Source organism: Belonocnema kinseyi, chromosome 6 (assembly GCF_010883055.1).
Source record: "Belonocnema kinseyi isolate 2016_QV_RU_SX_M_011 chromosome 6, B_treatae_v1, whole genome shotgun sequence".
NCBI classification, from domain to species: domain Eukaryota; kingdom Metazoa; phylum Arthropoda; class Insecta; order Hymenoptera; family Cynipidae; genus Belonocnema; species Belonocnema kinseyi.
Genome location: NC_046662.1, coordinates 118,960,264 through 118,974,015, shown reverse-complemented (window position 1 = coordinate 118,974,015; position 13,752 = coordinate 118,960,264). Strand labels below are relative to the sequence as shown.

Sequence of the window (13,752 nt, the reverse complement as noted above, 5' to 3'; positions counted from 1 at the left end):
TTTTCGGACGGTATCAAAAAGTTAGAAAACGTTGGACTCGCTGTATCGACCTAAAAGGAGAGTATGTTGAAAAATAAAACCGACTTTGGCCAAAAAAACGTCCCCGTGTTTCATTTTTCAGGGACTTATCATACTGCCTAGTATAAGGGCTATAAATTGTGCGAAGAAGGCGATTGTTGAGGCATTTCCAGAATACTTCAAGAGCGTATATGTGGAAGATGAAGATATGATAGATGAGAGATGGTGTGATGGCTTAGCAGGGAAGGATATTTTTATGAACAATATATCCAGTGTTAGTTGAACCACTCACATATATTTACAATATTGCTCTCAAGAGTGGAATTTATCCATCTCAATAGCAAAAAACCAAAGTGTGCCCACATTTTAAGGGGAGTGATAGATCTGAAATAAAAAATATCGTCCTATTCCAATTGTAAACAACTTTTTTCTACTATTCGAGATGTGTAAAGCTGATACTATTATGTCATCTTTGATAAAGTGAACCACATGCTATTATTAATAAAATTACGTGACCTTAATCAACCGTCCAATCTTATTATACTAATTAAGAATTTTCTGAGATATGGAAATCACTATGTTCAGTTCGCAGGTCAGTCTTCTGAAATTTATCAGCCTAAATCGTGAATTCCGCAAGACGCAAATTTAGGTCTTTTTTTTTATATTGTCTATATTAACGATAAAATTGATAAGATCTCATCATAAATGATATTATATGCGGCCGATACAAAGATACTTAAGAGAATAAAACAAATAGGTGATTGTGTGCAGCTACAGAATGATCTGGAACATTTCTGTGAATGATGTATGAAGAATAAGCTGACGCTTAATCTAGAAAACATTTCAGTGGTTACATATTCTAGAACTATGAATGCAATCATCTTCAATTATGAAATCAACAACATCCAATTAAGTAGAGTAGAATCCACGTGCGATCTAGGAATAAATTTTAACTCACATTTAATATTTAACGATCATATTGAAATAATGAGTAGACAAGTCAGCAATATAATTAGATATGTGTTCAGGACGTGTAAGAGTTTTAATAAAAGGGGAACGTTAATATTTGTATCACATGCTGAGACACTTGAAAAGATACAAAATAGATTTTCGAAGTATTTGGTGTTTAAAGCCATGTGGCGAGTGGCTCACGGGACCAGATTCCTACCTTATCTTCATTTCTTTATTTTCCCAAATTATTTTCACAAGAAGCGCCACATCAAATTGAAAATTTGGGATAATAAATAAGAAGCACTAAGAAAGGTGGGTCTGGTCCTAAATTTTAATAATTATGAAAGAAGGGAAAAAATTATTTACAACAACAAACTTTTTTCACAATTATACAAATTTAGGACCAGGCCCACCATTCTTAGTGCTTCTTGTTTAGTAACCCAAATTTTCAACTCGATGACGTTTCGTGTGATAATAAGTTGGGAAATAAAAAAAGTGGCTGTAAGGTAGGAATCTGGTTACGTGACCTACTCATCACATGGCCTTAAGGAGGAGAGTATTTATCCTGAAAGGGGTAGCTCATACCCAACAATTTATATACGTTTTAATATAATGCTGTTTGAAGATAGAAGATAACTTCACTATCTAAAAATGCTATTCAAAATATTAAAAGGTAAAAACAACTGTCCATTTCTACTCCATAGACTGTAATGCTTACAACTCTCCGGCTCAATATATGTGTAGGTTGACGAATGATCTGTGCAAGACTCATTTTATTTGTTTAACTCTACAATGAGTAATTTCAACAGAATTCCAATAAAATGTATACTAAGTAAAAAGTAAAGGAGAAATAAATACTGTAATCTATGAATTTTAAGAGTTATATGTAGAGACATAATATACTTCAAGCATATATTAAGGCTATAAGAAACTCTGTAATTGGTGTATAAACTGATGGGATAATAATAAATATGAATATGAAAATACTGCCATGAAAAGCCCATTTTTCTGGCTTCTTTCACTATTTTTCTTGGCACAATATTGAAAGATATTCGCTTTTTAATACTTTCCTGCCAAGGAAATTGGTATAAATGTCAGGAAAGAGTCTGGGAAATGTCAGGGAAATAGGAAGATTCACTCTCCAAATTTCTTGGAGCGAAAATTAAACTGCAACTCTCGAGCGACTGCTATATTAACTACGATGGAGTCATGATGTCTGTTCGTTGGAGACAAAAGCTTGACTCCCTCCATGGGAGTTACATTTTCGCACCCAATTACAGTCATAATCGGTTGACTCCAACTCCTACAGTTAGTTTTGTGACACCAAAGTGGAGTGATCATGCGAATCACTCCAACGGGAGCGTGAGGTGACTCCAGCTAGTGCGGTGCAGTGTGATAGAAGCGCAGTGATGGCGGGTGGGGGTAGGGCTAGCATGTAGCAGACAGGGCAGCGTCGTTTTGGCGTACTTTTCCATTTTCATTCTAGTTTTCGTGGTAGTAGGTGACGCGTCAAGCACTGAATTTAGAAACGTGACAGTATTTTAGTGTTTTGTGAATCAACGATTACATCAGATTTCCTTATGGTAAGTGGCCTTTAATTCTTATTATTCAACTTATGGTCATGTGAAAATCCAAAATAAAAGGATTCACTTTTGAGATTGCATTTTAAAATTCATAAGAGTTATTGCGTTCGAGAGTTTTCGGAGTCCCGAATCCGGACACGTCCCGTATAAGAGATATTTGAAAGAACATAAGATGCCTGCAAAGTGTAGGGCTATTTGTTTATAAAATCTAGAATATGGATTAATAATTGATTGGAAACTTTTTTCTTCAGGATTTTTTGAAAACTCCAGACGAATTAGCGGATTTTCTGCAGTCAAAGGGAGTCTACGTGGACGCCATAAATTCATTGAAAGGTTTGCCACTTATATTATTTATTTGTGTATGATAATGCTTACAGTTACCGAATCATTCGATTTAAAAATATTTAACTTAAGTCACTGTAGTACTCCTAAGAAAGTCGGTACCTATTCAATATTAAAAAGGTATGAAAAATTAATCAAATTGGAAAAAATTTCATTCTATCTTATTTGGAATGCCACACATGAAATCCTTAATAAATTAAAAAATTTATATTTGATTGCCAAAAAACGAGAAAGTTATATAAGGGCCATATTTGAATGATTAAAAGCTGGCATTCCTTCTTTACGAAACAAGGCGAACTTTACTTATTAATCATTGTAATTTGTGATAATTAATAAATTACTTGCTTTTTGTTACTTAATCTTTAAAGAAATGTTCGGCGTGGAATTCGATGAAAATAAATTCAAAAAACAAGTTTCAGTCCCATATCCAATAGATGCTTCTGAAAATTCTTAAAGCATATAAGAAGAACAATATATTTAAGCACAATTTATGACAGTAAGCTCTGATTTTTTGAACATTTCGAACATAAAAACTAATAAATATTATTTTTTCAGGACGGACATCAGTGAACCTAATATGGATGTTTGAAGTGCCTTAATGTATCCGCGTTCACAAAAAGAGCCTTTTTCAACCGCTTATACTAAAAAATGTAATGAAGATACAAAAATTCATCCAAGAGATGAAACTCGCGTCTTTTCCTCAGCTTTTAAATAAGCCATACCGAAAAAAAACCTTATTCTTTATTTCATGAAAAAAATTCAAAGTTAATAATCAAATAATAATTTCTCACAGTTGGACCTAATTTTTTTTTTGTTTTAATCGAAAAAAGTAGTCCGAACGCTTTTTTCAATCCTGGTAAAATTTGAGAGTGGAAAATGTCTCCGCATGGCTCAACATAGTGAAACGATTGTGTTCCTAAAATCGTTGTACATTTTTCGAAACGATTCTGAAGACATTTTTCTGCTTTTGCATAGTCTTCCGAACATTTGTATATAACTGAAATATTGGGTAGATAATATGCTTTTCTAGCCCACACGTACAGTTCGCGGTCGAAATTTGAAAATCATTGATCATTTGCAAACTTGCCCGACGGGCCATTCTTTCGATAGTACCTCCAACACCGTCGCAAGGCCCTTTTCAATGTGCCGTCGCGTGAAAATTCCGCTGTGCAGGGCGTTGAAAGTCATGTTCGTGATGAAAAATGTTCGCAAAATGTTTCACATTTTTGAACTGCTGAGGAGCGCCGTCAGAAAAATAAATTCACTTGCGTATATACGGACAGAATTGTGAAAACTATTGATTAAGGACTTTGAGAGAAACATATACAGATATCGCGTCATGTTTCTTGCAATCAGAAATAATTACTAATGTTTTGTGTTCGATTTTGCAATTCATTTTATAATAGAAAACAATGGGGAATATTGTCGCTTGGTCGTTGTTCCAATGAAAGCCAGATATGGCGTTGTGAATAACGAAGGCGTTATTTTCCGCAAAATCGTAAATTATTAAACTCTTGATTGATTGGGACACAGAAAAACATTGTGCGTCCCACCAGTACCAGGAGTGAGCAAAATTTTGAAAAACTTATTTTGATCCCTTCATTTCACGTGCGAATCGTTTATAAACGTCTTAAAGATTCTCAAAAAATATTCTTTTTTGAACAATGCATTTTTTCCTATCTATTTTTACCGATTTCGTGTCCTTTTGACCTGGCATCATTACACTTACATCATCACGTTCGTAAAATTGTTTAACTTTAATTATTATTTCGGGGGAAAATGGTTTTTCTGTGAAAAAAAAAGAAAATTCATTAATTTTCAAGAAAAAGACATCAATGGTTTGATAAAAAAAAGGAGATAGTACTTTTTGTTCCCGGAGTCGCTAAAATCCCTTTTTTCTTTACGAGATTCCTTGCTTTTGCAACAAGAAATCTTGATCTGTTCATCGTTTGCGCTGTTTTGCGAATACTCCAGGTTTTTGGGAAAAGAGTTAAAATTCTCATTCTATCAGATTTAGTCGCATCTTTCTCAGGAAATTTTTGTTTCAATTCGTTAATATAACCGAAAGGCAAATCTTGTTCATCCTAAAAAACCAATCGATCTTTTGAAATTTAAGATATACAACCGGCAATGTTACAAAACAACATTAGAAATGTTACAAAAAATTACAAAATAAAAAAAATGTTACCAGAGAATTATGTACCTCTGAATGATCGCTGAATATAGACAAACAATCATCGTCATCAGTCTCAGATGATTCCGAATCTGAGATCACTATGCCATCAGCTGGATTTTCCCTCGCAGCTGAATAGTAAAAATTGCATCATTTTCGCAACTGTTTCAAAACTGTATCTTATCACTATTTTAATACTCACGTAAATCCTTTATCTTCATTTTACTTGCTTTCTGCCTACACGGTGCACACAAAACATCATTTGCTTGCAAAAAATCAAATTTCTTAAGAAGATACGACATTCTCGACATTTTTAGACCGCGATCATCACTGAAACGTTGGTAACACAAAAAAAAACAGAAGCTTTCTTTTGTTTTTCCATCACAACACATGTGTTTTGAAAAACGCGAAGTTGACTGAATAAAACTTTATCCCTTTAAAAAATTTCCTTCCACAAATTGTATCATTCCTTTATTCCGTGAACAAGTAACTGTTAAACTCAGGATACGATCGGTAGCGCGACAAGTTTCGACAAGTTAAGCCCGTGTCCGATATGAAAAATAATTTTCTACTTATCTCGAATTTTGGGACAATGCTCAACGTACTATCAAAAGAATAGCTCGTCGGGCAAGTTTGCAAATGATCACTGATTGTCAAATTTCGGCCGCGAGTAAATTGTACGAGTGGGCTAGAAAAGCATCTTCTCTACCCAATATTTCAGTTATATACAAATGTCCATAAGACTATGCAAAAGCAGAAAAATTTCTTCAGAATTGTTTCGAAAAATGTAAAACCATTTCAGGAACACAATCGTTTCACTAAGTTAAGACATACGGAGAAAACGAATTAAGAATGAAAGTTTTACCTTCCAATGACGCTTTTGAAATATTAAGTTTTTGTAAACCATAAGTCAAACATCAATCAAAATCTAAGAAATAGTGCAGTTACTTTTTCTAATATTTGACGAAAAAGTAGAAATTACAGTTTAAAAATCATAACAATTTATAGCACGATTTCAAGTATAATAAAAAACTTACCACAATTTATAATTTGAGTCTCAACGTCGTTTAAAATTTTCCACCTAGTATTTTAAATCGTATGAAATCCCATCATTTATAATATAGCAGCTTTGTGAGTTTAAAATTGAATTCAATTCAGAGCTTACAGGTGGAAAACTGCTCAAGTCCGAGCGAGTCGCGTTGCGGTTGGCTCCGAGCGTGCGTGCCGTGATTAATAAACTTACTGCTCCGAAAGTATTCATCTTTCCACTCTCAAATTTTACCAGCATTGAAAAAAGCGTTCGGGCTACTTTTTTCAATTAAAAAAAAAAAAGAAAATTATGTCCAAGTTTGATAAATTATTCTTTGTTTATTAACTTTTAATCTTTTTCATGAAATAAAAAATAACGTTTTTTCGGTATAGCTTATTTAAAAGCTGAGGAAAAGACGCGAGTTTCATCTCTTGAACGAATTTTTGTATCTTCATTACATTTTTTAGTATAAGCGGTTCCTTCAAAAATAATTAAGTGATTCCAGAAGGAGCGAAATTTAACTCCTTAATAAAGTCAAAATTCCGCTCCAATGATATCAGCTAAATTATTAAATGAGCCCATGAGGAGCGAAATTTAACTCCCTAATAAACGCTCCATTTGGTGTGTCCAGCCGCTCCAAGCACGGGAGTTGCTTTCCGCTCCAACGAAAAGTCAAGCTCCACTCCAAAGGGAGAAGCTCACTTTTGACTTCAAGTTGGAGCGACGATTAACACCATTGGAGTGCTATGTCACTCCAAGAAATTTAGAGATTAATATTGTGGCCACCCTGGCCTTAAGTTTATTGTTGCCAAATTAAAAGAAAGAGTATTGACTTACCGAAAATGAGAAGAACAAACTTGAGGAAAGTGTTAATTGACATACAATTCATCTACTAGAAACTGCGAAGAAGCCTATTCTGGTGGAGAGTTTGCCAGTTGCGGCAAAAAGAACAGAATATTCGCGCCTTGCAGAACGTTATAGACGTCTCAGTAACGAATTTTTTTCTACCAACGAAACCTGGTTTGAGACTAACAACTCGTTTAAATGCAGTTGGGTTGAAGAAATCGACATAAACACGCGTTCAGAAAATTTTGATCACTACCGAACTGGCGTACAAAGGACGAGTAATTATCGACGAGCCTTCATCACTTGACGAGACAAAATTGCCAAACAAGTCCGTCATTATCATCGACCAAGAACCTTAACACGCGATGCTCGATTTCCTGTTTCGGAACCCAAATACAAAGTAGAAAAAGCAGAAAGTAGTAGATTGGCTAATTCAATGAGTTGACGGTACCAACTTTGCTGCTGCTTGCTCGCACATATGACCATGAGAAGCAATACTTGCTACACAGAATAGCGAACCAAATGAGAGGTGAGCAGGTAAAATTACTGTGGCTTCCAGATTCACACTGCGAGCTAAATCCTATAGAATTAGTATGGACTTACGTGAAGAAGTACGTCGCCAAGCGAAACACCATATTTAAAATAAGAGACAGGCGTGCTGTGTGCGCAGAGGCGATGAACAATCTACCCTCAACATTGTGACAGTCGTGCTTTAAACGCACAGAGAAAATCGAGGAATCGTACAGAGCACCACCAAGTAGAATTGACATGCCGCAGAAACGTCTCGTTATAAATTTTAGAGGACCTAGCGACGTCGAAAATGAATGGACTTCCGATTCTTCATTGGACGAATAATTCTTCTAAAGAGTATCGAAATAAGAAAGGTTGATAAATAATTCAGTTACCCTAATATTCATTATAAAACATTAAAGAATATTATGGTTGCTTTTATGAATTAACTTATTGTTTTAACATTGAAAGTAGTTCAGAACAAGTTGCGAATTTTGAATAAAAAAAGATGAATTCACAACCAAAATGTAATAGTTGATACATTGGCAAAGAGAAAAAGGTTCATCTTAAATCAAAAACCTTTTGAAGTGAGAATATAAATGTTCAATTAAAGATACTAATTTTCTATAAATTTTGAAAACAGAAGTGTAATTTGAAACCTACGCATAAAAGATGAGCCTTTTTGAAAGCACTTCAATTATCAGATAAATAATTACATGTTTAACTGACAAGATAAATTTTGTAGTAGAGAAGACGAATTCTGAACGAAATACAGAATTTTTCGACGAAATAGTTGATTTTGAATTAATTTTTAATGCAAGTATTTGGTTAAAAAATTTAATGTCTTTAAAAATTCCTCTTCTTTAGGCACGAAATTAATTTTTTCGGTTGAAGTATTATATTTTCGGTTGGAAATGCTCTCATTTGTTCGAGAATGAATGTTTAGTGGATAGCTCACATTTGTAGATTGAAAATTACACTGTGAGTTAGTTAGTCTTTTTTTTTGTTAGAGAATAATGTTTTTCGTTTAAAATGCAACTATTTGATGAAAAAATTATTGTATTTGTTGAAATTTCCCAAGCAATTCAAGCCTAAATATAACTCTCTGCTACGTATATTACGAGAGATAGCATACTCGTGGTCAAATACATTATACGTTATTTCTTATGAATATATTGTAATTTTCTTTTAACGTAAGTATAGACAAAATATGAAAGCATCTACTTGATTTTGTTAATTTTGTTCTTGCAATGCGACAGGTGTTAAATAAAAACGCCTTCTGAGGTGCTTCCAGTACACTACTGACTCCCATATTTGCAAGATGTTCAGTGCATATTGCGTGCACATTGCTTGTAATCGAAATTACAATAGGATACATAGATGCATGTTTCACATTCCTCCATATAACAGGTCCAATTCCTATACTTTCTATGAGATTTTCCATGTATTCTCTAGGAAATGACCTCGAAATTTTGCGAATTCATCGGATCAGCTGCTGCAAATTACATGGCCTGTTTTTTCGAAGCCTCATTTTGATTTGAGCCCAAACGTTTTTGATGGAATTAGCATCGGGTGACTGAGATGGACAATATAAAATGATGACACCACTTTGCTTTTTCGCCTCGTCGAGACGACCTTCACGCAAAGATAATGAGGGATTCTTCGAGAACAGAGTCAAAATCTTTTTCTCACATTTTTTCGGCACTATGCCAGCAGATCCACGATTTAAATAGTCACCGACATTTTCAACTTTTTTGTAACGATTCACCCACTGGCTAATGAACTGCTTGAACTTTCTCATGTATTTTGCTGCAGTCACTTTAGTCATTTTGGGTCCTTTGGAGTGCGAACACAACAAGAAAAACCGAATCTGACTAAACCGAATCTGACTAAATATAATAGGCAGCTAATTATTTTTCACGATGCATCAAGGACAACACTTCCATCTGTATGAGGAAAAAATCCTACAGCCTTTATATTTACCAACCGCTGGTTATCGTGACTACGCTCTTATGTGACTGACTGTAAGAGACGTGATCACGCCAAAATCACCACCATACACAGTTAAGAGATTATTTCACGCTTTATGCAAACTCGTGGACGATTAGTATTTGTCTTTCTTCTCTTTTTAGTTAAATAAAAAAGGTTTACGTAATATAAATAACTACTACTACAGAAAAATAACCGAGAGCTCAGCGCTCTTCAAAGATACTCTAAAGGAAAATACAGATGATTTTAAATGTCAATTTTGCGAAAAATTAATACCAAGGGCAATTTATATAATACACGACTCTTTCTGTAACAAAAGACCATATAGATACAGAAAAAACTACACGAATCCAAATTATACAAACAAAAATAAAAACACAGAGAAATCAAAAGACTGCACTCTAGAATTAGACTTATACATTGACTCCCAAACCGTACAGGAACTAGAGAGCTAGGTCAGTTTTAAAGGTATATACCCGAACCCCGCGGGGTGAGGGGGGTGTAACAGATCTGTTACATTACTTAAAATGCGATTACATTGTTTTATAAAAATAAAATCAAAACACACCAAAAGCCGACATTCTCTCTGCAAGTCACATACTTAGAACCCGGCCCGTCTCATTTGTTCCCTTTCGACAAGATCGACATTGGACATGTGGCTCAACGAGTTTCGCCTGTGTGCGTGAGAATCCATAGATACATAAGGTGGGGAAAGGTTAGAGGCTGGTTCCCGAAATGGCCTACCTTGTCGACAGAGTACACTATTAGTGTTGTCCAATAATGAACTCCCTCACAGTTTCTCTCTGCAATGATTATCGACGGACGCATTTAGGCTTTAAAGCAAAAGTATGACTTGACTTTCTCTGTCGGTAATCATGCAATCTGCATTACCCACAGACCCGTAGAAGTTCGAAGTTGCCTACTCGCTGCGTTAGTGCTGCTTTGACACGGCTGACACGTATGTCATACCAACTTTTTTATTTGCGTTTCAAGTACAAACATTAGTTTTTGCATTATTTTTGCATAATGTTCGAGAGCGACTAGTTCTTTTGACCCACTTTGATAAATAGAAACCTCATAACTATCCCATTGACAACATTGAAAATTGCTTTCAGGGTTTTACAGCACGGTCGGTATTTCCCCAAAATAGTACTTAAAAAAAATTTCTTTCACAATTATAATTATTTAGGATCAGGAAAACATTACTGCATACCTTCTATTTAGCGCGCCAAATTTTTAACACGATATCTCATTCCATGTGGACGTAAGTTGGGAAAGAAAAATTGAGGACCAAGGTTCTAATAGATCGTTGTCAAACTAATTTTTGTTACAGCCAAACTGGAAGTGACGCCCCTGTTCTGCAATCTAACCGCAAAAAAATAGAGTGGCTAGGTCGTCCGATACATATGTAAATATAGCTTATTTTGTGGTGTACTAACTAATGTTATAACAAATTTCAAAAAGCAGGTGTGTCAGTCTATTTCAGTGGTCGGCAAACTTTTTGCTCAATTTTCAGGTATGGTCAGGCTCCAACCGACTTAATTTTTTCTACTGCTTTTTGGTCTATCCATGTTCCTTAGTGTGAGTGAGCTTATTCCAGCAAGGGTCTTTTGTCCACAGGCATGTCAAAGTACGGAAACTTTAAAATTTTTAATTTTTCAACTGGTGATTTGAAAATATCATTATCAGCATCTACGAATTTTTATGATTCCAATGATATATTACTTGCCTAGAAAAGTTAAAAATTTGAAGGAGTTTAATATCAAGAATCATCAGCTTTACAGTCAATTTAATACTAAATACTTCTCCGATTTTCAACCTTTAGACAAATTACATGTCTTTGGAATCGGAAAAATACAGAGATTCCAAATATATGACTTTCAAGTGTGAAAGTAGGTCTTAGTAGCAGTAGGTCTGAAAGTAGGTCTAAGGGCAGCCAGGGCAGGGAACCCTGCCCTGGACAAAAGGCGTGCCGACCACTGGTCTATTTAAAAGAATAATGTTTCCTTTCGACAGCGATTGGCCGTAAATCGAAGGAAAAAATTCGTCCACTCCTTTTTCACAAAACGAAGTGTATACACTGCCGGTACCAGTAACAAAAAATGATTGGTACCGGTCACAAATAATTACCGGCAGCGAAAATTTTTTACCGGTTTTTTAAAGCATCTTTCTAACAAGGTAGCGGCTGAGCACGCGTATTCATGAAATTCATGGAAATTAAAGAATTCATACAATTCAAGGAATTCGTGGAATTCATATCATTCGAATTTTTCTAACTTTTCTTCAACATTCCGTGGGAAGGGGACCTGGAAGACACCCTAGTGACTGGTTAAAGAAATAATTTTGATCAAACCCCTACCCCTTTCTAACTTCTCATGGGGGGCGGGAAGGCATCCCTGTGACTGTTCACAGAAATAATTTTGTTCGAACCTCCACCTCTTTCCAACGTCTCGTAGCGGGCGGGAAGCCTGGTAAACAAACTAGCAAGATGGTCGATATTGAGGATTGAACAGTAGCATTAAGCACATTTGGAAAAAATTAATTTTTTAATATCTTCTTCCCGCAGTCTAGAATCTACTCTTAAAATATGCTTTAAAAAAACGATAAAAAAATGGTTGGTACCGGTAATATATTTTTTACCAATACCGGCTTTGTATACACAACCTTTACAAAAACCTACGCGGCCAATTTCGTTCTCTCGTTAAACTTGGCGACGTCTTTTACTCTTGTTTCTTACGAGGGTAATAATAAGAATGAGAGAAAGCATGAATAAAGAATAATGGTATTAGAGGAGTGTCTCCTCTTTTAGCAGCCCTGGGAATCTGGGATAGTTATTTGCGAAGCACATAACGCAAATGCTGTCAATAATTTGGTTCAGAGATGAAACAATATAAAGTACTCTTCACTCAGTTCAACGGGAGAATCAAATCGGCCTCGCAGGTTTTTCTAAAGCAAGAAGTCAAACAATTTTTCCTTCGATGTACGGCCAATCGCTGTCGAAGGAAGACACCATTTTTTCAAATAGACTGACCCACGCGCTTTCTGAAATGTTGTATAACCTGAGTTTAGGGCATGTGATACCAAAGATGAGGTGGGAGACTGTTTATGCCGTGTATTTGATTTCGACCGACTTACCCCAGTTCAATCTTTCAAAATCTATCTGAAATCTTTCTGAAATCTTTCTAAAATATTTGAACTCTTTGGGAAATCACTTAATTCTTTGTGAAATACTGGTAAATTCTCTAAAAATCATTGTGAAATATTTGAAAGGTATCTGAAATCATTCAAATCTATCTGAAATCTCGGCGAAATCTTTGAAAACTTTGGGAAATCATTGACATTTTTGTGAATTGTTTAAAAGTCTTCGCAAATTATTTGAAATACTTTTGAAATATTCAGTGATATTTGTTAAATTAATAAAACCTTCATGAAATCTTTTTAAAATGATTGAAGTCTTTATGCAGTCTCTTAAATCAACCCAAAATCTTTGAAATCTTAATTGTCGAATAATAGAAGACTTTATAAAATCTTTTAAATCTATGCGAAGTTTTTGCGAAACCTGTGAAATTGTTCCGATTTTTATGGCATTTAACTGTTCTTTTAATAATGTCATTTTAAGTTTTAATAATGTCAGCTTTTAATAATGCCAATTTAAGTCAAAATCATTTGGACTTAAATAAGTTAGTGCACATTTTTGAATGGACATACTTTGATCTGCTAGATCATTAACCATTTTTAATAAAATCATATGGTAACTATTACATCAAGAATGTAAAGCTTCATTAAGAAATTGGCATTAGCTACTTTTAGATGAAATAGTACTATAACTCTTTGTACTATAAAAAATAATTAAGAGTCTCGTTGCCAATTTCTAATAAATAATCTCAAGAGATTTGTAATAGAGCGGAATAATTTTCATGGCAAATAATAAAATTGAGTAATTTTAAAGTTTCTATTACCTATTCGATTTTTGTTATAAACGTTTATTTTTGTTTGCATGTTAAATGTTAATGGACTCTTAAGACTCTTAAAAACGCTAGTTCTTCAAAAACGGCATTGGACTCTATAAATATAAACCATCCTAAATTTATAATATGCCAAAGGCGTAAAACACATCGGTATTTTGCAAGTAAATAGTCGCTAGCGCATCTGGAGCACAGTGGTCTGGAATAGGAATTTACTGTTCATAATCGCCCACAGGTCGTATTTCTTAACCGATTTAAAAGTTTTTTTTTAGAAATGCTCAGCAATTGATTTTTAAGAGAATTGTGGTTTGCTTTTTTTAAATTTTTTTCACAGAGCAACAATAT

General features: G+C 34.6%; 1 protein-coding gene across 1 annotated transcript in view; it reads right to left on the bottom strand.

Annotated features, from left to right (window-relative positions):
- Positions 1–13,752, bottom strand: part of LOC117175078 (phosducin-like protein) — an 84,355-nt gene that overhangs the window by 70,001 nt on the left and 602 nt on the right. The gene's annotated exons all lie outside the window — the stretch shown is intronic.